At 42.0% G+C, this 25,822-nt stretch overlaps 1 long non-coding RNA gene across 2 annotated transcripts; it reads right to left on the minus strand.

Annotated features, from left to right (window-relative positions):
- Nucleotides 1–22,639: 22,639 nt before the first annotated feature.
- LOC127302190 (uncharacterized) lies at nt 22,640–25,602 on the minus strand. 2 transcript variants are annotated; one of them, XR_007852725.2, is made up of 4 exons: nt 25,276–25,602; nt 24,959–25,185; nt 24,782–24,870; nt 22,640–24,286 (listed from the first exon to the last, which is right to left on the minus strand). It is a non-coding gene; the product is annotated as an uncharacterized lncRNA (long non-coding RNA). The 2 variants fall into 2 exon arrangements; XR_007852724.2 differs by having other exon boundaries at nt 24,959–25,602.
- Between the last annotated feature and the right edge of the window lie 220 nt (nt 25,603–25,822).

Below are 25,822 nucleotides of genomic sequence, written 5' to 3' on the forward strand. Positions count from 1 at the left end.
TGCTGTGCCTGGAATTAGATCGATTGTGAATTCTATCTCTCTATCGGGTGGCATCCCCGGTAGTTCCTTAGGAAATACATCCTTAAACTCATTTACTACAGGAATATCTTCAATTCTCACTTCCTTCAGGCTGTTGAGTTCCAATCCAATCTCCAACTCACTGTACCTATCGCCTTGGAACACTATTCTACCTCCGATGGAGTTACGAAGTGACACTGTTTTGTCTCCACAGTTAATCACCGCTCCATTTTCTGTCAACCAATCCATCCCTAAGATGACTGATATGTCCTTCATGGGTATGATGAATAGGTCCGCGAAATACACACAGTCACATATGGTTAGGACTTGTGCTTCTTTCACGTGGGTTACTAAGATCGTTCCCCCCGCGGATAGGACAGTTATAGGGGTTTCTAACTTAGAACATCTAAGCCCGAATTTTTCCACAAACTCCAATGCAAGAAATGATGTGGTTGCTCCAGTATCAAATAATACTTTGCCAGGATGAGTAAGAATGCTTAGCGTACCTAAGACTGTTTGATCCGACTCTTCCGCTTGTTCCAAAGATGTGCAATTCAGCTTTCCATAAGGCTTTCCCTTCTTGTTGTTGTAGTTATTGTAGTTGCGGTTGGTGTTGTTGTTATTGTTGTTGCGGTTGTTGTTGTTGTTGTTGTTTTCACCTCGTCCTCCAGAGCTCTGTCCGCTCCAAGATGCCTTGTTCGGACACTCCGGCTTGATGTGTCCTTCCTTCCCACAACCATAGAGATGATTCTGGGTTTCTGACAGTCCTTCTGCAAATGACCCCTTTGGCCACAACTATTGCAGATGATCTGGTTAATTGGGTTCTGACTCTGACCTCCCCGGTTGTATTGATTACCAGTAGTAGGTCTGTATCGAGGTTTGAAACTCCGATCAGGTAATGGTTTACTGATTGGGTACTTCCTTGGCTCTATACGAGCTCTCTTCCTCCTGTCCTCCTGGACTTGCCTGTAGTCATCCTCGAAAGTGATTGCCGAGTCAATCAGTTCCTGAAATTCGGCAGTCCGTGCCAACCTCAGTTGCATCTTCATGTATGGATTCATGCCTTTCATGAACCGCTTCTTCCGCTTCTCCTCGGTATCTACATCCTCAGGTGCATACCTGGATAACCTATTGAAATCACGAACATACTGCATAATTGGTGCAGTATTCTGTCTCAGTTCTTCAAATTCCCTCTTCTTCAACTCCACCACGCTGTCCGGAACATGAGCATCCCGAAACTTCTTCTTGAACTCCTCCCAGGTGAATACCTTATCTGGAGGGTGTACTGCTACAAGGTTCTCCCACCATGATGCTGCTGGTCCTGACAACAGATACGTGGTGTATCTAATCTTCTCCTCATCGTTGCATCCAACAGTCTTCAACTTCCGTTCCGTATCCATGAGCCAATCTTCAGCGTCCATTGGTTCTGGAGCTGATGTAAATGGTAATGGTCTTGCATTTTGGAAGTCCGATAGTGTTACTCCCTTGCCTTCATTACCCCTATCATTAATGACATGGGTAAAGAAATCCTGCATATTCTTGCTCTGGCTTTCCTGGTAACGCCTCCTATCTTCCTCCATTGACCTCATATATTGTTGGAAGTCTGGGTGCAACATTGGGTGTGGTGGTGGTGGTGCGTTTTCTGCTCTAGCTGCATCTCGCTTCCTCTTTCTCTCTCGGCTTCCCGCTCTCTGCGAGCCTCTTGATTTCTACTAACGCCATTTCCCCCTAGTCCTGTAACAAAGAGCGATTACTCATAATTACACCATGCAAATGTTTTCTGAGCTCAACTCAATGTCCAGAACTAGTCACACAATGAAATCAAGAAGCAAATCCAAAACAAACATTTATTATGTATATACACTGTATAATACATAACACACTCACAAACTTATATTACATGTGGTACATATAAACCACTTATTTGGCTCAAAGCCCAAGCCAACGGAAATTTAAAATACGTTCTATTACAATACCACCTAGATTACTTTATTCTTCCTTGGAGCTCTACTCCTCATCGTCTTCATTCGCCTCCGCGTACATCCCTGGGGTCCATCCGGTACAACGGTCTGTCCTCCGAAGACCGTCCGGAATGAAAGTTCTTCCCGTAGGTATGTAATCTGAATCGGACGAAGTGCCGAGACAGAGATCTGTCATTCCAAAGTAACTAGATAAAGACTCATACATATCCCCAGTGGAATACAGTGCCTCTTCTCCAGTCATCCATGGAGGATTCCTATTCACTTGACCCCTCATCTTCTTCTTCTTCTTTTTCTTGGTTCCAGAACTCTCACCTACTTCGTACTGTGATGGTTTAGATATTCCCATCTCCAAATCTAAAGAAATGGAATCAGTACCTTTCTCTTCCTGCCCATAGTGTTGGTTAACATTCGGGTTAACCGCATCACTCTCATCTCCTGTATCACATGGAATTGGCTCCTCCTCATCACCGAAAGGTTCCCCGAAACGCCAACCCGTCGAGTTTTCAATCGGTGACTCCGAGCAATTTATGTTCCATGAGTGGTCTCCCCCATATCCAGTATCATATGATGCTGACACGTGTGGGTAGTGCGGAACAAAGTTAGGTGTAAGTGGATCTCTTGTAGGTAGATTTCTCTTGAACCACTGGTCACTCAAATCTACATCACTGTCTGGGTTAAAGAAGGGTGTAGTATGTTGTGGTTGTGCCCTCAAATCATGCATCCGAGTTTGGACTTTATCAGGGTCCGTGAACTCAGCTAGCATGTGGTCAATCTCACCTCTCATCTTCATGTGTAAAAGGTACATCGTGGTCAATAAAGACTTACAACTATCCATGTGCTGTGCTGCAGCTTCAGGACTTCTGTGGGCTAATACCAAATGATTAAGAGTGGGATCCTCATCTTCCTCGGCATGAGGTATATGAGAAAACTCTGAACATAGGAGTTCTACTGACTTATGCTGCCTTATCTCAAGGATTGCCTTGAATAGGCCCATATGGTAGGCTGTGGTGATAGTTTTGGCTTCTCCGTATGGCATTATACGACTCATCGCCAGTTGTTAGGTAGTTGGACCGATACTACGCACTTGGCTAGGATTTCCCCATCATAGTAAGTATACTTGATAACAGGTATCCGTGGATCGCAATGAAGTTCCTTCAGCATCCCACACAGGAGAGCTGTTATTGGTCCATCATAATCACCGAGCCAACCCTCAACTTTCCTCAAAGTCCTCTTAGGAAAAGTGTTCGCCATTATGGCTGTATACAAAAGCAGAATATTAGTAGTGATAATGCATCATAATAGCTATAATAAAGAATTATCGCACTAAAATATATGGTTTTGCTATTCTCAAGTGAATAATCACCATACTTCTAGAGAATCCTTTACTATTTCTACTAGACTCCTACAGGTTTCTTCCCTATACTAGGTTTTTCCAACCTAAGGTCGCAACATTTGCTCTGATACCAGCTGCGGTGACCCAGCATACCACTGCATGTTGTAGTATACAAGTCGTTGATATGATCTTTGTGAAGGGGCTTCCTCACAAATTGCCATATCCCTCAGAGTGGTACAACAGAAACATTGCAGGTCATAACACTCCATACTTTATTACAAACATTTTCTTAACAAGTTGGTATTCTCACAGGTCCTATGAGAACACCCTAAGATACTACTAAAGTACAATTACAACTCATACTAAAGATGAAAAGAGCTCAACAACTTATTTAGGTAAGTTCTACGTTGCTCGGCTCTATGGTACTAGGGTATGTCACTACTCCTCCACCTCCGTGTCATCTGGTCCGTAGACTATCCCATAGTCCACGCCTTCCACTCCACCGGTAAGATCAGGTTCCTCGTAGACCAGCTCATAGCTTCCTTCTGGTGCTCCATCGTTGATAGCCTCCACTTCAGGATCACAGTCTAGCAAGGGTGTCGAAAGAAAGTGAGTACAGAGGTACTCAGCAAGTTCTAAAAGAATAAAAGGTGTTTGATGCACTAGCTACGACCATTGATCAGGAAATCGCAGGTCAATGCATGTTTTGAAAACGTTTCTTCAAAAGGTTGCTTTTATTATGAAAACTATGCCCGTCAGTCTTCACAAAGTTGACTAGAACTTCGTGGAGTTCCTTTCTGCGTTCGCAGATTCCCTTCCGAACAAGGAGTGACCACAATTTGATACACTCTGCAGAGGTGCGTTACTTTTCCCACAAGAGATCTCACCCTTTTTGCCATCCGCAGTTACTTGCCCCCGTTCACACTTCCTTTGGTGTGAGGCCAGGTATAAAGATCCAAGCCCACACCGCCTTCTCCGCGACTGCAAACCCACCCTTTTGTCCACCCGTACACCTCCAGTAGACTTTCCCCCGATAATACGGCTTTACTCATGGTGTACTTTGGACAATCCTTCATAGATCGTAGAGCCATCATCACTAATGGATGGGGATTTAAAAGGCTATCCCAACCTACGGCAGTGCCTCCAACACCCCGCCGGCTCTACCAATCCGTTGGCGTGCAGAAGGGAAAAGATACAGCTGGCTTTTCCAGAGCCATTATAGATCTCATGGTCAACGCGGTTTGTACGGCGCTAGAATCACTGGACGGCATTGGTAATTTAATCCTAGGGTGATATAACCCATTGCAATGGAACCTCCACCATATCAACACATACCATGGTTCCATTGCCAGCCACATAGTCATATTCATAATTGGAAAATAACATTTCATTTGCGATGCAGGAATGATAAGTATATAGTTTTGCATTAAAGTAATAGAAAATAATCAAGTTGACATGAGCAAGGGTGAACTTGCCTGTGGACTGCGAGATAGTGCAGTTCAATGCAGTTGATGGAACCTGGACCTCGAGTTCTGTAAGAAGCATCATTGTCCGGTAAGGACAATGTTATAAAAATCCAAATAATGCAATCATGGATGTATTATTTTATGTTGAATCCCTTTACCCCATTGAGTTATTACAAGTTAGGGTTGTATTTAAGATTTATGTCTTTGACGGTAATTTACAATTGATTTAAAAGTGTTAATCATGGTAATTCACACAAAGTACAACAATTTTCAAAGTAAAATGATTTTACTTGATAATTACCTTAGTCATTCCAAAATAATTTGAAATTATAGAGTTACCTCTATAGTTTTTGGAATAAAAAGGAATATATTAGTTTTCTGGGAAAAATTCCCTTGTTCAAATGAAATGACTTGGAATAATAGAATCTCATGTTGAAATGTTTGAAAATAAGTTTTTGAACTTATTTGAGATTTTTCCTTGAATTTTAAATACAAGGAAATAATAATTGAAAATTCCAAGTTATTATTTAAATTCTAAAAATTCATAATTTTGAATTTATTTCATAATTTCATTTCATATTTTATTCTGGTTAAGATTTATTTTTCATTTATAAATCCAATTTTTATTGGATTTTTAGAGTTGTTTATGATTTATAAAAATTTGGTAAAGTTTTGGTCTTTTATTAAATGTAAAATGACCAAAATACCCCCTGGACCCCTATTGGGCCCAGCCCAATTAAACTAACCCAGGGACGGCCCAAATAGGCTGGCCCCCTTTTGGGTTTGGTGGCGCCGAAGCGGCCCACCACTCTCACTCTCACTCGGCCCTCTTCTCACTCGTCTAACCCTAGCCTCTCTGGCGATTCCGTGGCGATGGCGTCGCCGCCATGGCCGCCGCCCTGCTCCGGCCATCACCGGCCTCCTCCGCCGTAGCCACTTACCGATCTAGAACCGCCTCGAGCAGATCTATCGATCTGTCCGAGCCGTTTCTCTCCTCTCGTCCTCTCCTGGCGAATCGCCTCGATCTGGATCTCGTGGAGAATCGCCATGGGCGATCTGGTGGTCTCCGACGAGCTCTCGCCTTCGTCGTCGTCGTGTGCGCCTCCGAGACCGACCTGGCGCGGGTGCTGCTCGCAGCGCCTGTGCCGTCGTCTCCGTGCTGTGCTGCTGTGGTGGTGTTCGTCGGTGTAATGCCGGCGACTTCCCTGGCTTTGCAGCTGCTATGGCCGCGAGGGCACTGCCTCGCCATGCCATAGTTTCTGCCTCCAGGCGCGGGTAAGGTTCTCTGTTCCTCCTCCTACTCCTCTGTGCGCCTCCCCTTGTTACTGTGCTTCTTCCTCCTCATGCTATGTTACTCTCTGGTGATCTTGTGATCATCTAGAGTCATGCTACTGCTGCGCAATCTTGCTGTGCTTCGGTTTACTGTAAGCTTATGGTCAGATTACCAGTTATTGGTACTGGCACACGTCGATTTGCTTGCTGTTCATGCTATGCTTGCTTCTCTGCTACTCCTAGCTTGCTCTACACTTGCCAGGCTCTACTGTGCTTGCTTATGGTTTGATATACCCTGCTGTTCATGCTTATGGGCTTGCTATGCTTACTGGTTTATCATACTTGCTTGTCTAGGTGTACTTGTGTTGCATCTGTGACACTTGTGTGTGTGCCAGAGGTGCCTGTGATATGATTCAGTATTAATTCTGCAAGCCAATGATCCATTGGATCATTTCTTACTTGTTGGCTAATCCCTCTGTGTAGCTTGGCTGGCTGTGATTGATCAATTTGATCAATAGCTTGTCAGTGATTGCTTACTGGCTAATTCTGTGGCTATATGAATCAATTGTCTAGTGATGCTGATGCTCAAGCATCACTGTGTGGTTGCTTACTTGTGCTGTTGCTTATTTCTAGCTATCTAGAGTTGCTCTAGTGGCTATGAATTAAGTTGTCTTGCTTAACAAAGATGTTTCTTGTCATGTCTAGCATGGATCTGTAATAAATTCATGCTTGGATTATTTAATTATGATGAACTGCTTATGCAGTGATGATTTAAATGTCTTGCTTGTATATGAGTTTGCTGTTCATGATTCTTTTACAAGCAATTAAAATCTGAATCCATTTCTGGATAGTGATGTGATCTATTTGGCTTGCTCTTATTTGGTGCTAAGTGTGATGTGACCTCAGTAGCCTTGCTACTGATTGGTTGCTCACATGATTGATTTGATCTTGTTGGCTACTCACTTTGCTTGCATATTTGGGAATCATATTAAGTATGAATGCCAATATGCTTGCCTGTGAAGAAATCTAGGGTTTTACTGATGGTTGCTTGCTTAGGATCTTCTGTATAGTCTTAGCTGCTAATCTATGCTATCTACTGGTGCTATCTGTGCATGTGATCTTGCTAGTGTGTGCATCTGTGCAAGATTTCTAGCTTCTGTGCACAGGATCTGTATCTGGATGGTTTCTATCTTAGTAGCTTTTGACTGGCAGTAATCCTTGGTGAAAACCAAGTGATGATTCACCCATATGAGCATCTGCTCATCCCATGCTTATGCATATGATGGATTAGATCCATTGGATCTCTTCCAGGAACTAGGTATACCTTGTTCCAGCTCCTAGAATGAAATGTTTTGTTGTTGCAGTCTTGTGGTTTGTGCACAGCCCTTCACCTCCAGTCCTGGTTGATCTTCTAGGTCACCATGATTTCTGGTGGCTGAGTGTTTTGTGTTTTTGTTCTGTTCTTGAGCAAGAACAGTGAAGAACACTTGATGTTGTTCTTGGATATGGCTTGCTGTGTGTTGCTCTGGTCGACAAAGCATGGTTTCTAGGGTTTCTGCCTATTTATTACTGCTGTGGTTCTCCTCTGGCTTGGACACCTTACCCTGGCATATCTAATGACTCATCTATGGTGTTGTGCTGTTGGTGCATTGCACCAACAGGTGCTGTGGTGAAACTTGAGCCCCTGAGGTGCTCAGGTTTGGTCTGCTGGTGCTCTTATCTTGATCTTGTCCAAACCTTTGAATGACACAAGTGTCAATGACACTTGGTTAACTGACCAAACTGCACATTGCTAGTTTCTAATCCTCTGGCTAGTGTCTTTGCTTTGTTTTGCAGGTTTTTGAAGGTGAATATGACCAGAAGATATTCTCCAAGTCATTAGTCTAGGTTTTAGTTTAGGACAATATTGTAATTTTCCTTTTTCATTTCTGTTTATAATTCATCAATTGTTGTATCAATAATTTTGTAAAGACAATGTATTCTGTGTTGATTATCAATAAAGCCCAAGGTTTTTGGTTTATGAGCTTTTGATTTATGTAATATTTATATTCTGGAATAATCATTGTATTTGTGATTCACTTTGAAATTCAAATTTGTTTGAATTCATATGTTGTTTGAATTATGAATTCCATTTATATTGTTCAATGTTTATTGTTTAATGTATTGACACTTGTCAAATGAAATCAATTCCCCAAATCAAGCAAGATACAAAAGAGATCATGTCGAAATTTCCCTAACTCACAATGCCTAACCCTAAGTGCAAAATGAGAGAGAACCTCGATCCCTCTTAGGTTTAGTTGCAATAAGGCGCGAAAATTTCCCCCGTTTTGCGATGAAATGCACATCCCATTTCTAAATCTACCCTTCGTTGTTCCTATGTTCTGGGTTATTACAATGTACTTCGATCTCCATGGCTAAAACACTTTGTAGTCATGGGAGCCATGATCGTTGTGGCCGCTTCCGAAACCAATTCCGATGCTGCGCTACTCTGATCATTATGCTCAGGTTCATAAACCTTATCAAATTATATTGTCCTCCCACACAAATACTTCACTAGAAACAATTTCTCGGAAATAAGAAACATTGACAAACACTTTTGTCTTTGTCTCGTGGGAAGAATTCCCAATCAAATCTCTGGGATAACCAACAAAGACATTCATCCAATTTTGGTTGTAAACTTATTTACTTATGCTATGCATACCAAAATTTAAGAAAAGACTATCAGGTTTCTTACCTATGCCATAACTCGTATGGTGTCATTTCAACGGATCATGATGATGCTCTATTTAGTGTAAAAGCGGTAGTCACTAAAGCATAATCCACAAAAATATAATGGCGTCATAATATTTTTATCTCATCATTAACCCAACAAGGTTTGGATACATATCTTGGATACTATATCATCATTATGATACTCCAAGAAATGTGAGTTGTAGAACAATTTCATAACTCTCTTAGATGTTCGCTAAAACTCGTAATTCAAATATTTCCACCATGATCCAATCATAGATATTTGACTTTTCTATTATGATGATTTCCACTTCATGCTGAAATTTATTTGAATCCATTCAAATGTTTCATACTTCTTCCTTATTGAATATATCCACATATATATACTCAATTCATTGTTGAAAGTTTTCATGAAGTAGAAGAATCTCCCGCACACAACTATGCCCAGTGAACCACATACATCATCATGTATTTTTCCACTAAGTTAGTTGCCCGTTCAACTTTTGGCCTATGAACGGTATTTTAATCATTCTCTTTAGAAAAGATTTGCAAGCGCCAAATGATTCAAAATTCAAATGACTCCAAAAATCCATTTGCATAGAGTTCCTTCATGCGTTCCTTTCTAACATGACCTAAATGGTGGTTCCACAAATAAGTGGAATTCAAATCATTTGCCTTATGGCATTTTTAGCATCAGTGTTATGTATGTGTGTTTCACCATTAAAATTTATAATAACTTATCCATCGTTCATGGAGTAATGTCATAATTTGAACAACTCATTGTTTTTATTTGACAAGAGCAAAATAACAATTATTAAGTTCTTTATTATAAATTCTAAGGGCTAGATAGAATGCCAACGATGAACATAATAACACTTTATTTTTTGTTCCAGACGTGCATTCCTATCATATTCCTTGTCAGTCACTTAGGCCATTGTATTCTTGTATTGCGTTGTTTTGTATGACACTTCATACCAACCAATATGGTACAAATACCCAAGAATTTCATCGTGTTACCAAACGAGGAATACATCCATAACATGTATATCATTGATATACACCTGAGCTAGACTTTCTAGTCTTTTCTTTTCTTTCTGCCAGAATATCTTTTGCAGTTTCTCTTTTAGCTTTCCTCATTATTCAGAAAAACACTTTAACATCAATAACTTCTAGGTTTGTTGGTCAAATACCAATAACCTTGAGGTTCTTACTTTGAACTTGATCATCATATGATAAGTGTTCTAGATTTCACTTATTAGTAACTATGATGAACAATTTCACTCACAATTTTATCCATCAATTCATGACAACTTTTTGAGACCATGTCTGTACATGCTAGGCTCATAAAGTTTAACCTTAGTATTCGCATGTACAAATCTGGCTTGCACCCGTTGTATGCACACGTAGAATCTATCACACCCGATCATCACGTGATGCTTCGTAACCACGAGTCTTAGCAACGGTGCATACTAAGGATGATAACTTCATGGATATGCGAATATTATTAGTGCCCCAATAGTTGGAGGATTGTGACGCCTGGCGTCTTCAACCTTCATACATTCCCATAAAACTTATGAGTTTATGTAGTCTCACCAAATTTATATTCTATCATCTTGCAGTAAGGTCTTAGATATCACATATATCTCATACCTTGATTATTTCTGAAAACTAAATTTTCAGCTCCTTACTTTTCAAACAGATTTGAACTTCAAGTTTCACGGAGACAAGATAACTTTGGGTACTAATTGAAACCATAGCTCTTTGAATCAACAATGTGAGGTTTACTAAAAGTTTGCAATAGGACTTAATCAATTCTTGATTCTTTAACAATACGGTACCAATCCGTAAAGTTTCTTGTCAGATTTTAACAGTATTTCTATCTCAATAACAAGACTAGCGCATAGTAGAAAAACGGATGCCAATACTACAAAATTAATTCAAAATACTACTCAGACTATGTTTAAGATAATTAGTTCATGTTTTAATCTAATTACTAATGAACTCCCACTTAATACAACATCCCTCATAGTTGTTAAGTGGTACACGATCCAAATTTACTACACCAAAACCGATCATCACATGAGATGATGTAGCTTCAATGGTGAACATCAACATGTTGATCATATCATCCATATGACTCGTGTTTAACCTTTCGGTTTCCGTTGTCCCGAGGCCATGTCTGTACATGCTAGGCTCGTCAAGCAAACCCTAGTATTCCGCGTGTGCAACATGGCTTACACCCGTTGTATGTGAATGTTGAGTCTATCACATCCGATCATCACGAGATGCTTCGAAACGACGAACTGTGCAACGATGCATACGAGGGGAGAACACTTTATTATCTTGATATTAATGTGAGGGATCATCTTATAATGCTACCGTCGTGTTCTAAGCAAAATAAGATGCATAAAGGATTAACATCACATGCAATTCATATGTGATATGATATGGCCCTTTAGTCTTTGTGCCTTCGATCTTCATCTCCAAAGCACGGACATGATCTCCATCATCAACGGGCATGATCTCCATCATCGTCGGCGTAGCGTCAAGGTCCATGGCGCCGTCTTCATGGTTGTTCACCTCATGTAGCAACTATTACAACTACTTTGAAATACTACTCAACATGAAATTTAAAGACAACCATAAGGCTCCTGTCGGTTGCCACAATACAATAATGATCATCTCATACATATTCATCATCACATCATGGCCATATCACATCACCAAACCCTGCAAAAACAAGTTAGACGTTCTCTAATTTGGTTTGCATATTTTACGTGGTTTAGGGTTTTCGAGTGAGATCCAATCTACCTACGAACATGAACCACAACGGTGATACTAGTGTTGTCAATAGAAGAGTAAATTGAATCTTCACTATAGTAGGAGAGACAGACACCCGCAAAGCCACTTATGCAATACAAGTTGCATGTCGAGCGTGGAGCAAATCTCATGAACGCGGTCATGTAAAGTTAGCCCGAGCCGCTTCATCCCACTATGCCACAAAGATGCAAAGTACTCAAACTAAAGATAACATTAGCATCAACGCCCACAAACCATTGTGTTCTACTCGTGCAACCATCTATGCATAGACACGGCTCTGATACCACTGTAGGATAACGTTGCATAGAAAACAAAAAATTTCCTACCGCGAACACGCAATCCAAGCCAAGATGCAATCTAGAAGACGGTAGCAACGAGGGGTTTATCGAGTCTCACCCTTGAAGAGATTCCAAAGCCTACAAGAGTAGGCTCTTGTTGCTGCGGTAGACGTTCACTTGCCGCTTGCAAAAGCGCGTAGAAGATCTTGATCACGATCGCTTCCGGCGCCACGAACGGGTAGCACCTCCGTACTCGGTCATACGTTCGGTTGTTGATGAAGACGACGTCCACCTCCCCGTTCCAGCGGGCAGCGGAAGTAGTAGCTCCTCTTGAATCCGACAGCACGACGGCGTGGTGTCGGTGGTGGTGGAGAAATCCGGCGGAGCTTCGCTTAAGCGTGCGGGATGTGATGGAGGAGAGAGACCGCTAGGGTTTGGGGAGAGAGGGGGGTTGGGCGCCGGCCCTCTAAGGGGTGCGGCCAAGGCTGAGGCTTGAAGTGGTCAGCCCCCTCTCTATGCCCCTCATTATATAGGTGGAAGCCCCAAGAGTTCTAGTCCAAGTCTTCGAATAAGACCCCAACACTAAAACCTCCCATATGTGGGAAACCTACTCAAGGAGGGAGTCCCACCCAAGGTGGGATTCCCACCTTTCCTTGAGGTGGGTTGGCCGGCCACCCTAGGGGAGTCCACCTTGGACTCTTCCCCTTTAGGGTTGGCTGGTCATGCAAGGTGGAGTCCCTCCGGGACTCTACTTTCCATGGTGATTTCTTCCGGACTTTTCTAGAACCTTCTAGAACCTGCCATAAATGCACCGGATCATTTCCAAACTTGGAATATGACTTCCTATATATGAATCTTATTCTTCGGACCATTCCGGAACTCCTCGTGATGTCCGGGATCTCATCCGGGACTCCGAACAAATATTCGAACTCCATTCCATATTCAAGTACTACCATTTCAACATCCAACTTTAAGTGTGTCACCCTACGGTTCGTGAACTATGTGGACATGGTTGAGTACTCACTCCGACCAATAACCAATAGCGGGATCTGGAGATCCATAATGGCTCCCACATATTCAACGATGACTTTAGTGATCGAATGAACCATTCACATACGATACCAATTCCCTTTGTCACGCGATATTTTACTTGTCCGAGGTTTGATCTTCGGTATCACTCTATACCTTGTTCAACCTCGTCTCCTGACAAGTACTCTTTACTCGTACCGTGGTATGTGGTATCTTATGAACTTATTCATATGCTTGCAAGACATTAGACGACATTCCACCGAGAGGGCCCAGAGTATATCTATCCGTCATCGGGATGGACAAATCCCACTGTTGATCCATATGCCTCAACTCATACTTTCCGGATACTTAATCCCACCTTTATAACCACCCATTTACGCAGTGGCGTTTGATGTAATCAAAGTACCTTTCCAGTATAAGTGATTTACATGATCTCATGGTTATAAGGACTAGGTAACTATGTATCGAAAGCTTATAGCAAAAAACTTAATGACGAGATCTTATGCTATGCTTAATTGGGTGTGTCCATTACATCATTCATATAATGATATAACCTTGTTATTAATAACATCCAATGTTCATGATTATGAAACTAATCATCCATTAATCAACAAGCTAGTTTAAGAGGCATACTAGGGACTTCTTTGTTGTCTACATATCACACATGTACTAATGTTTCGGTTAATACAATTATAGCATGATATATAAACATTTATCATAAACATAAAGATATAAATAATAACTACTTTATTATTGCCTCTAGGGCATATCTCCTTCAGACACAAGTGTTTGCTTCTAAGATGGAAGGAAGTAGGTAAACTGACTCAACATAAAGTAAAAGAAAGGCCCTTCGCAGAGGGAAGCAGGGATTAAATCATGTGCTAGAGCTTTTTATGTTTTGAAATCATATAGAGAGCATAAAAAGTAAAGTTTTGAGAGGTGTTTGTTGTTGTCAACGAATGGTAATGGGCACTCTAACCCCATTGCAAAACAGACTTTCGAAGAGCGGCTCCCATGTTTATCTCTCACATGTACTTTAGTTTTAGTTCATTTTTATTTTTGGGTGACACTCCTTCCAACCTTGCTTTCACAAACCATGGCTAACCGAATCCTCGGGTGCCTGCCAACAATCTCATACCATGAAGGAGTGCCTTTTTATTTTAGTTTTATTTAGAGATGACACTCCTCCCAACCTTTGCTTTCTCAAGCCATGGCTAACCGAATCCTCGGGTGCCTTCCAACATTTCACATACCATGGAGGAGTGTCTATTTGCAAAATTAAGTTGCTTACTGACGAATCAGAGCAAAACATGTGAAGAGAATTATTAATGAAAGTTGATTAATTGGGGCTGGGAACCCCGTTGCTAGCTCTTTTTGCAAAATTATTGGATAAGCGGATGAAACCACTAATCCATTGGTGAAAGCTGCCCAACAAGATTGAAAGATAAAACACCACATACTTCCTCATGAGCTATAAAACATTGACACAAATTGAGAAGCATTTTGAATTGTTTAAAGGTAGCACACAAAGTATTTACTTGGAATGGCAGAAAATAGCACATAGTAGGTAGGTATGGTGGACACAAACGGCATAGTTTTTGGCTCAAGGATTTGGAGGCACGAGAAGCATTCCCTCTCAGTACAAGGCTTTGGCTAGCAAGGTTATTTGAAGCAAACACAAGTATGAACCAGTACAGCAAAACTTACATAAGAACATATTGCAAGCATTATAATACTCTACACTGTCTTCCTTGTTGCTCAAACACTTTTACCAGAAAATATCTAGACCTTAAGAGAGACCAATCATGCAAACCAATTTCAACACGCTCTACGGTAGTTCTCCACTAATAGGTTTAAACTACATGATGCAAGAACTTAATCATGATATACTTGAGAGCTCAAAACAATTGCCAAGTATCAAATTATCCAAGACAATATGAGGCATTTTCTGTTTCCAACCAAACAATAATAAGTGTTGTAGCTACCAACTTTTGTCATTGAACATTAAAAGTAAAACGAAGAACAAGTGTTCATATCAAAAAGCGGAGCGTGTCTCTCTCCCAAACAAGGATTGCTAGGATCCGATCTTATTCAAACAAAAACAAAAATAAAACCACACAGACGCTCCAAGTAAAGCACATAAGATGTGACTGAATAAAAATATAGTTTCAATAGAAGAAACCTGATAAATTGTTGTTGAAGAAGGGGATGCCAAGGCATCCCCAAGCTTAGACGCTAGAGTCTTCTTGAAATATGCAGGGATGAACCACGGGGGCATCCCCAAGCTTAGACTTTTCACTCTTCTTGATCATATATCATCCTCTTCTCTTGACCCTTGAAAACTTCCTTCACACCAAACTTCTCATAAACTTCATTAGAGGGGTTAGTACTCAAAAAACTTTAATCTACCTTAACCCTGTAGTGACATATTGCAAGAACTCAATAAAACCTTAGCTACAGCTCTCTACGTCTAGAAAACCTCGCTTAAAGTCCACAAGAGACAATGCAAAAAACAGAGACAGAATCTGCCAAAACAGAACAGCCAGTAAAGACGAATTTTTAAGAGGTACTTCCGTTGCTCAAATCAGAAAACTCAAAACTAATGAAAGTTGCGTACATATCTGAGGAACACGCACAAAAATTTGCAGATTTTTCTGAGTTACCTACAGAGAACCCTGCCCAAATTCGTGACAGATAGAAATCTGTTTCTGCGCAGAAATCCAAATCTAGTATCAACTTCCTATTAGAGACTTCACTTGGCACAACAATGCAATAAAATAAAGATAAGGAGAGGTTGCTATAGTAGTAACAACTTCCAAAACACTACAAAACAGTAGCAAAATAAAGACATGTGTTATCTCCCAAGAAGTTCTTTCTTTATAGCCATTAAGATGGGCTCAGTAATTTTAATGATGCACTCACAAGAAATAAGAGTTGAAGCAAAAGAGAGCATCAAAAAGCAAATTCAAAACACATTTAAGTCTAACCCACTTCCTATGCATAGGAATCTTGACATCTTGTACACAAATAAATTCATGAAGAACAAAGTGACAAGCATAAGAAGATAAAACAAGAGTAACTTCAAAATTTTAAGCATATAGAGAGGTGTTTTAGTACCATGCAAATTTCTACAACCATATTTTCCTCTCTCATAATAATTTTCAGTAGCTTCATGAATAAACTCAACAATATAACCATCACATACAGTATGCTTTTCATGATCCATAAACACATAATTCTTATCAAGCTCAAAAATAGTGGGATTAAAACTTTCGAACCCACTTTTATCAATAATATAACAAGATTATTGATCAATCTCAAGAGATATGGGACACATAGATAAAGTTAAATCCTCTCCAATCCCATTTTAATTAGTAGTACAATTAATATTATCAAGTAACTTAGGACCATCATCTAGAGCTTTATCATAAACATTTGCTACGCAAAATTCTTTAGTATCATGCATTTCGACATCAGGCACAAACAAAGCATTATCATAAGATTTATCAAAGTAGCATGGATTATCATAGATAACAGTAGCATAATTATTCTCACAAGTTTTACTCATAGGTAATATTTCAAGAGAATCCACAGGAACATAACATTCAACCTCCTTTGGCAAGCATGGAGGACAATCAAATAGTGTAAGAGATAAAGAGTTACTCTCATTAGAAGGTTGGCATGGGTAGCTAATCCATTCTTCCTCCCTTTGTTCATCACTCTCCTCTTCTTTTTCATCCAATGAGCTTTCAGGTTCATCAATTTCCTCCTCTTTTTCATCCAATGAGCTTTCAGGTTCATCAATTTCTTCTTCCACAGGTTCCTGCAAATTGTGAGTGCATTCTTGTGCATTAATGAGTCTCTCTTTATAATCAACGATATAAGGATTATCGCTGTAACTTTCTATGCAAAAATTAAGGATAGAAGAGACATAATCTTTAAGGTCCTTACAAACAACACAAGTTTCATAATTCTTAACCATGAAGGATTCGATCTCAGAGGCTCCCATAAATAAAACAAATTGTTCTACCTCTTCGAACCCAAGATGAATATAGTTATTCCAATTGTAATCCTTAATTAAAGCTTCCTCACTAAAGCCACATTGGAATTTCAGATGTTTAGTATCCTCTTTAGAGCAACAATTTATATCATGGCGTTTAAGCAAGATTTTAGCAATTGTATTCAATTTTTCTATCATAGCACTCATTACTTTACCCGTTCTTGATTCTCTATAATTATTATAATATTCTATAAGCTCCAAATAGGTTGTGGGTTCTCCCATAACAGCAGTTTTTAATTTTTAGGTTTTTCAAATTTTTATGGATTTTTGGGTATATGAGAAAAATAAAACAAGACAAAAACAAACTAGACAAAAGTAAACTAAGCAAAATAATACTAGACAGAAATAAACTAAGCACAAATAAACTAGAAAAAAGTAAACTAAGCAAAACAAAATAAAATAAAACAGAGAGAGAGGTAGAGTGTACTCCCCAGGTGAACTTATGAGTAGAGCTATGCCTCCCCGGCAATGTCGCCAGAAAATAGTCTTGATGACCCACAAGTATAGGGGATCGCAACAGTCTTCGAGGGAAGTAAAACCCAAATTTATTGATTCGACACAAGGGGAGGTAAAGAATAGTTATAAGCCTTAACAACTGAGTTGTCAATTCAGCTGCACCTGGAAAAGCACTAGTAACAGGGGTGATGTGAAAGCAGCAGTAATATAAGAGCAATACTAACAGTAACACAGCAGCAGTAGCACAGGAGTAATGGCACCAGAAAATAGTTGATACTACTTCCAATGACATATAGAACGAGTATATGATGATGAGAGATGGACCGGGGTTCCCAGCGATCTACACTAGTGGTAACTCTCCAATAACAAGTGACAAGTGTTGGGTGAACAAATTACAGTTGGGCAATTGATAGGATTGAAATAGCATTAAGATAGAACATCAAGATTATTAATCATGTAGGCATGTTTTCCATATATAGTCGTACGTGCTCGCAATGAGAAACTTGCACAACATCTTTTGTCCTACCAGGTGGCAGTGGGCCTCAAGGGAATCTACTGGCTATTAAGGTACTCCTTTTAATAGAGCACCGGAGCAAAGCATTAACACTTGGTGAAAACATGTGATCCTCATACCTACGCCTTCCCCTCCAGTTGTCCCAATTTCTGTCACTTTGGGGCCTTTGGTTCCAGACATAGACATGTGCATACAACTTGTAGATACAATCTAAGCAGTAATTATAGAGCTTAAATCTAAGATCATGCCACTCGGGCCCTAGTGACAAGCATTAAGTATAACAAGATTGCAGCAACAATAACTTCACAAACTTTATAGATAGACTAATCATAATGTATCATCCATCGGATCCCAACAAACACAACACCGATTACATCAGATGGATCTCAATCATGTAAGACAGCTCATGAGATCATTTTATTGAAGTACATTGGACAGAGAGTACCAACTAGCTACTGCTAGAACCTGTAGTCCATGGGGGAACTACTCACGGAGCATGATGGAGGCGGTGGCGTCGATGGAGATGGCTTCCGGGGGCACTTCCCCGTCCCGGCAGGGTGCCGGAACAGAGACTTCTGTCCCCCGAATTGGAGTTTCGCGATGGCGGCGGCGCCCCTAGAGTCTTTTTTGAGTTTCGTCAATTGGTATCGAAAATTTAGGTCGCGAGGGGTCTTATAGGTGAAGAGGCGGCGCAAAAGGGTTTCTGGGGGGCCCACACAGTAGGGGGGCGCGCAACACCCCTTGGCCGCGCCCCCCTGACGTGTGGGCCCCCCTGGCTCGCCTCCGACTCTCCTTCGGAGTTCTGGGGTCTTCCGGGAAAAATAAGATGTTTGGCGTTGATTTCGTCCAATTCCGAGAATATTGCTCGAACAGCCTTTCTGGAACCAAAAAACAACAGAAAACAGGAACTGGCACTGTTGCATCTTGTTAATAGGTTAGTTCCGGAAAACGCATAAAAACATTATAAAGTGCGAGCAAAACATGTAAGTATTGTCATAAAATAAGCATGGAACATCAGAAATTATAGATACGTTGGAGACGTATCAGTTCCCTAGTTGATTGTTGTTGATGTGTTGTTGTTGATTGTTGTTGATTGTTGTATTGTTACAGATTTGGGAGCCTCCAATTTGGTTGTGGATGTGTGCCCCAAGAACCTTGTAAAGGCCCCGTTTCCGCCTCGAGGAAATCCCTTAGTGGAAGTGGGCTAGGCCTTCGTGGCGTTGCCCATAGGAGATCTGAGTGAAGCGTTCGTGGTTGTTGGTTTGGCTTTCGTAGCAACCACACTCCTCCAAACGTAGACGTACCTTCTTGCAAAGGAAGGGAACTACTGGAATCATCTCCGTGGCATCGCGTGCTCCACTCTTGGTTACCTCTATCCTATTCTATCTCCTATATATTGCGTAGCTATATCGTGCTTAGTTGTTAGACTTGTCATATAGGTAAATTCACTTAGTTGCATATCTAGAGAATTTACCTTTGTGTCAAACCTAAATTGAAAAAGAACTAAAAATTGGTTAGCACCTATTGACCCCCCCTCTAGGTGCGGCATACGATCCCTTCAATTGGTATCAGAGCCTCGGCTCTTATTTCGGGCTTAACCGCCTAAGAGTATGCCGGACGAAGAACCTATGGAAGGGGCCGCTAAGATGGTCTCCATGGATGATTTCAATTCGTTGAGGTCCTCCATGGAAGCTCAAATGGAAAGCATGAGAAAAATGATTTCCGAGATTTTGACTCCGGCCCCTCCCATGGCTCCCACCAAAGAGGTAAATGTCACGGATGGGTTAGAAGAGGGAGATGCTTCGGTATTACCCTCCTCTACCAAACCCGTGGATGGTGATAACTTAAACACTATCAAATCTCCCATTGCATCTCCTAGGGGAACTAATGGAGGTGAGAGCTACAATCGAGTGGCTCCACCTTTTCTATCTCTCGATATACCGATTCCCCATCCTTATATAAACATTCGGGGCGACTCACCTAAGTTTTCCGTTAATGATTTCGATAATTGGCAATTTGAGTTTAGCTCTCATGTTCCCAGTGCCTCCAATGAACTTTGGAGAATCATCGTGGAAGGATTCAAGCCCTACAACCCCGACAAGTTGACTAGAAGAGAAGCGATTGATAGTCAACTCAACAACACTGCCTTACACATGATCCAAACTAGTGTGGGGACAAAGGATTTGGATCGTGTTCGGAATTTCACCACCGCCAAGGAAGATTGGGATGGTTTGGCCGCTAGTTGCATTGGAAGTGAGAGCATGAGAAGGAACAAGTATAATGCTCTTCGGAATAAAGCCGAAGGTTTCTTGAGGCTACCAGATGAAGATCATGAAGCCATGTATGGAAGACTTCTCACCGTTGCCGATGCCTTCCGGAATGTTGGTGCCACCCACATCAATGACTCTTGGATCAAGGATAAGTACATCGATTGCATGATACCGTTTGAACCCATTGATGTCAAGACACTTGTTGGGAGAGAATGCTTTTCCTCTCTCACTTCTCAACAAGCCGTGCACGAGATGCAAGCTCTCATGGTGCTTGAGAAAAACTCTCATGATTCTCGCAATCGAGCTCTTGGGATGTCAAAAGGGTCCAACCTTGCCTTGGCGGTCAACTCCGTGGAAGAAGTGATTCCTCAAGAATCTTATAGGGCATCTTGGAGTATGTCCTATCCGGAAGACTTGGAACAGCACTACCATGACCACATGGCATTCCATGCAAACACCTTTTGGGTTAACCCATCCAAGGCCAAGGAATACAACATCAAGAGAAACAACTCAAGGGGTTTCACAAGCTCGGTCCCAAGAACAAGATCTTGCTACAATTGTGATGACAAGCGCCATTTCATTGCCGAATGCCCCTATGAGAATAGGGAGACTCATGGTGGAAGGCTCATCCCCAAGGACAAGAGCAAAGACTCAAAGGGAAAGTATTCAAAGGCCCCCAACAAGAAATTCTACAACAAGAGCAAGAAGGGCAAAAGGCCCTCAAGGATTGTGCTAGTGACTAAAGAAGAATATTCTTCCGATGAAGTTGAAAGTTCTAGTGATGATGAAGAAGAAAGCTCAAAGGAAGTGGCCGCCATTGTCACTACCAACATTCCCTCCTCTTCTCTCTTTGACTCACCCAATGAGAATCCTCAAATCAAGAATGCACATTGCTTCATGGCAAGGTCCACATTGGACACATCAATTGTGCTATCAACTCAAGAAGAGTATACCTCCGGAGATGATGATGTTGATGATGAAGAAGATGCAACCTCAAATGGATTGGTTGCCCTTGCCTCCCTCTCCACTAACTCTTCATCACCAAGTGAATCTCCCAATGAGGTCATTCATGTGGAGGAAGAAAGTTGCCTCATGGCTAAATCTTCCGAGGTATCATCTCCTAACCCCTCTACGCCTAACATTTCAAATGATCTAGGGGTTGATCTTGCTAGTCTAAAAGTGAAACAAGAAATGCTAGAGTTTGATGATTTCATTCTTAACTTACAAGGTAACACTAAAAAGCATGTTTCAAATCTCATGGTTCGTATAGCTCAACTAAATGATACTCTTGAGAAAAAATGCCAAATAGAGAGAGAAGACTCTATTGAAATACATGCTCTTAAAAATGCTCTTGAGGAATGTCAAGAAACCATAGCGTCTCTTGAAGAGAGGCTAGAAAATCTTGAAGAACCTCAAGATAAAATTAACAAGCTCACTAAAGCTAGAGATCTTGCTAGAGCTAAGACTAAAGTGCTTATAAAGGAAAAGACCAAATTTGGTGTTGATCATGAGAAACTTGTGAAGGATCTAGATGAACTAGACAAGGCTCACAAAGCCTTGAAGAGTGAATACTCTCTCCTCTCCAAGTCTTATGAGCAACTTCAAATTAGGCTTGCTTCATATGACATACCTAGTACCTCTACTCCTTCATGTGATCATGCAAATATTATTGAGGAAAATGCTAGGTTGAAGGATGAACTTGCTAAGGCCTCCTCTCACCAAAGTAAACTTTCCTTGGATGATCTTTTGAGTAAGAAAAGGTCAAACAATGGGAAGGAGGGACTTGGTTTTAATACCAAGGCTAAAAAGGCAAACAAGCCAAAAGCCAAGCCCGCACAAAAGAAGGCTATCACTAATTATGAAGCCCCTAAGGCCAATGTCATTAATAATGATGATGCGAGAATTGATAATCCTCACTATGTTTTATTTACAGATTATTATGGTGATGTTTATGCAAAGTATGTTGGTCCATATGATGGTTATGTTGCTTGGTCTATTTGGGTCCCAAAGACCCTTGTTGCTAACAAAAGAGGACCCATTGAGAAATGGGTACCTAAATCCAAGAATTGATCTCATATAGGACTATGCCGCCGGAGGTTCAAAATGGGTACTTGATAGTGGATGTACAAGTCATATGACCGGCGGCAAGAACCTCGTCAAGGAGTTGAGGCCCAATATAAATAATATCACCGTCTCCTTTGGCGATAATTCTATATCCGAGGTATTGGGTTTTGGAAAGGTTGTGTGTGACGCCCCAAAACCGGTATCATGAGGATCCCAGCGAATCCGCCGAAATCCGCACGATATCGATTCTAGGAGACGCACCACCAAGCGCCTCGTACACGCCGAAGCATGCACGCGATGCGGGTGGAATCAATCACGAGCGGTAACAGTACAACAAGATTACAATAGAGCCCACAAGAAACATATATTACAACAACGACTCCAACGAGTCAAGATACAAATATACAACTCAAGATCCAAATCATACAGAAGATCAAATATGTCCGAGTACGGACAAGATACAAATTGGACTAAGAGTCCTGAAGATAATCAATGGCGTCCATAACCCTGCCAAGGCCAAGCCGGAAGGGTAACCTTGCTAGCGTCGTCTTCATCGAACATATCTTCATACCTGCCCGGTTATATCCCGTAGAAGCAGCAATAAGTACGGTTCGTACTTAACAAGACTTCAAGACGTATAAGCATTCGTCAACCAGTCGTCCTTTGTACTTGAGGCACGCAGGGGACTTAGAGGACGCAAGAGGAACGTCATAGGCAATATGGTGGGGTTAAGCGGCAACGCGCAAGCACTAAAAACCTATAGAGACACTCTACAACATTCGTCTACCAGAGAAGGGGCGAGAGCGCATAAACTAACAGTTCTATACTCTGCAAACATAACACAGCCGATGCGTTCCCCCTTCGCCAAGAAGTACTTACAAAGGCACTCACATGGTTGTCAAGTTTTAACCATTTATTATTAGAGTTGTGCTAACTAACTACACAAGTTATTATGATTGAAACACAAGGTGTAAGTTGTCTATGGTCGAGTCATACAACTCCAAGTCGTCCATAACCGCGGACACAGCTTATCGATAAGATGTACACCCTGCAGGGGTTGCCCAAATGTACCCACACGCACCGCTCAATCCACTTACGACAGGTGGTTATCACGGCTCGCAATCTCCTTCACGACAACAATGTCCAGGAAGCCACCTAACTAAGTTGAACCCGTATCGAAGTTCGGCCGTATCTCCAAAGCGGACTTAGCTATTGCGAGGACGGCTTTAGAGGGTCAAAACACACACTGGGGCGAATGACCCGCTTCAGCATGCGATAAACGCACGTGCCACACCTATACGTGCATACCAGAAACAAGGGATACAAGGCACCCAGGGGCTTCCCAAAGTAAATAAGTAACAAGCTGGCATGCACGCAAACAACAAATGGTAAAACATTACAAACTAGTTGTGGCCACTGGACAAAGCTGTAGATTCCGGCAGTGGTCAAGGGGAGACCCATAAGCATACCCACGTGTGGTTAGAGCGCTCAGTCTCGGAACAGATAACAAGAACTCGGGATCCTAGATTTCATGGAAAACACAAGTGAGCCGTCATAAAACGAGCAACTGACCCACCGATGTCTCCGCTAACAACTATCAACAAGTAACCATGATACCCTCAACAGATATATCCATAAACCATGTGTCATGTTCCCCAACAGATAACCTGATAAGATAGCAGTAACGGTAACGAGATATAAACAACACTAGCATGCACTACGACTCGCAAGGCAGACCCGATAACCAAACAATAGCTGTAGGTGGTTGGTGGAGGCAATATAGGCTGCTTGAGGTAACAAGTGGAAGGGACACGTGACAAGAACGCAACTTAAGGATAGCATGAGGGAGAAGGCAAAATAAAATAGGTGAGCGACTCCTGCAGGGACAGGAGTATAAGGGAAATGCTTGCCTGTTAAAGCTGTCGAGGGACATCCGGAGAACTCGTCGTATCTCACCGCACCACTTCGCGATCCTATCCGAGAAGAAGCAAATGCTGGAACACACAACGTATGCAAGTCTTACTACTACGGATAAAGAAGATCCAGCATGATCCAGATGATATGCATGACATGGCAGCGATGGTGCAATGCAACTTATCCATATTAAGCGGGATCGGAACCCGGACAAATAATTAGGTTGAAGTTGCATTTTCTACCGACAAATTTAAGTGTTGATTAGCATGGCAAGACATGGCAGGGGTGAGCTATAGCAAAGTTAAATGGAACCGGGACAACATATATATAATGTCCCACATATTCCATATGTTACATATTAGGTGTTAATGCAAACTATCATGAATTTATATGATGCATAAGGAAACAGCAAGCATGGATGGCATAATCATGTTCATCACATTTTTCTGATCAATTTTCATATATAACTCATTTTATTTCGAGTTACGGTTTAGAAAATATGATTTTAGCAAGATTCAAATATTTCCTGCAAAATAAAAGAGAATCAAATGTGCAGGCGACAAGTTGGGCCGGACCTGCGTAGAGGCAGCGGAGGATAGCGGCCTGCTGCGCGCTGGGCGATGGATACACCGGGAGAGATACGGGCCAAGGCCCAGCACTAGATCTGAGAAACAAAAGAAAAGATTGGGCTTAAAATTGCCAAAGCTGGGAATTGATCTCAGGATCTCCTGATACACATCAAAGGAACGAACCAGTGGGCTGGTAGAGGATTGGTGAACAGTAGCAGAAACGCGACGAGATGAAGTAGTGCAGGCCGGACTTGACGGTGGCAACCATGTTGCAGATCGATCCTCGATCTGGCAGCGGAACGTGCGCCTGGATGCGGGAGTCTGCGCGTTCGAAGTGGAAGACCAAGGGGAGTTCGTTGGTGGAGGTCTTGGCGTTGGGGAACCGTCGGAGGAAACCCGACGATGATCATCTGCTAGCAAAAGCGACGGTGAACGCCGGCAGCACGGAGTACAGGCTAGGAAAAAATTCAAGAAGAGGTCTGGGAGATTCTCCTTCTCACCAGGAACACGTTGGTGAGCTCGGACGGGCAAGGGGAGGTCGAATGACGCCGGATTTTGAAGAAGACGCCGTCAGCATGGGGACGAAATCGGCGATTTTGCGGGCGATTGGAGAGGTTTCGGTTCGATTCCTTGGTTGGGGATGATGAGGAGGAGGAGGCGCATCTTCTGGTACTCTCGGTTGGGCGCGGGGTTGTCTGTAGCGGCGGCTCCATGGTGGTCTGAGAGGCGCACGCTTTGGGCTCTCCTTGTTCGTGAAGAAATAGACAGGGAGGTTGGAGAGGATGGCGGCGCAAGGGAGGAGGAAGGGAGGCTAGGGTTTCTGGGTGCAGCGCCGAGGATTAAAAGAGGAGAGGAGGAGCGGGTGAGGCGTGGGGCGAGCGTGACGTCGACAGGGGAAAAAGTGGAGCACGCACCATGCGTGAGGGGGAAGAAGACGACAGGAGGATCGAGATTTTCTCCTCGAAGGGGTACAGGCCGGAAGTGGCTAGGCTGCCAGGGAGTTGTGGGCTGACATGAATAAAGAGGGAAAGGAATGTGCCGCCGGGG

Source organism: Lolium perenne, chromosome 5, assembly GCF_019359855.2.
Source record: "Lolium perenne isolate Kyuss_39 chromosome 5, Kyuss_2.0, whole genome shotgun sequence".
In the NCBI taxonomy this organism is placed as follows: Eukaryota; Viridiplantae; Streptophyta; class Magnoliopsida; order Poales; family Poaceae; genus Lolium; species Lolium perenne.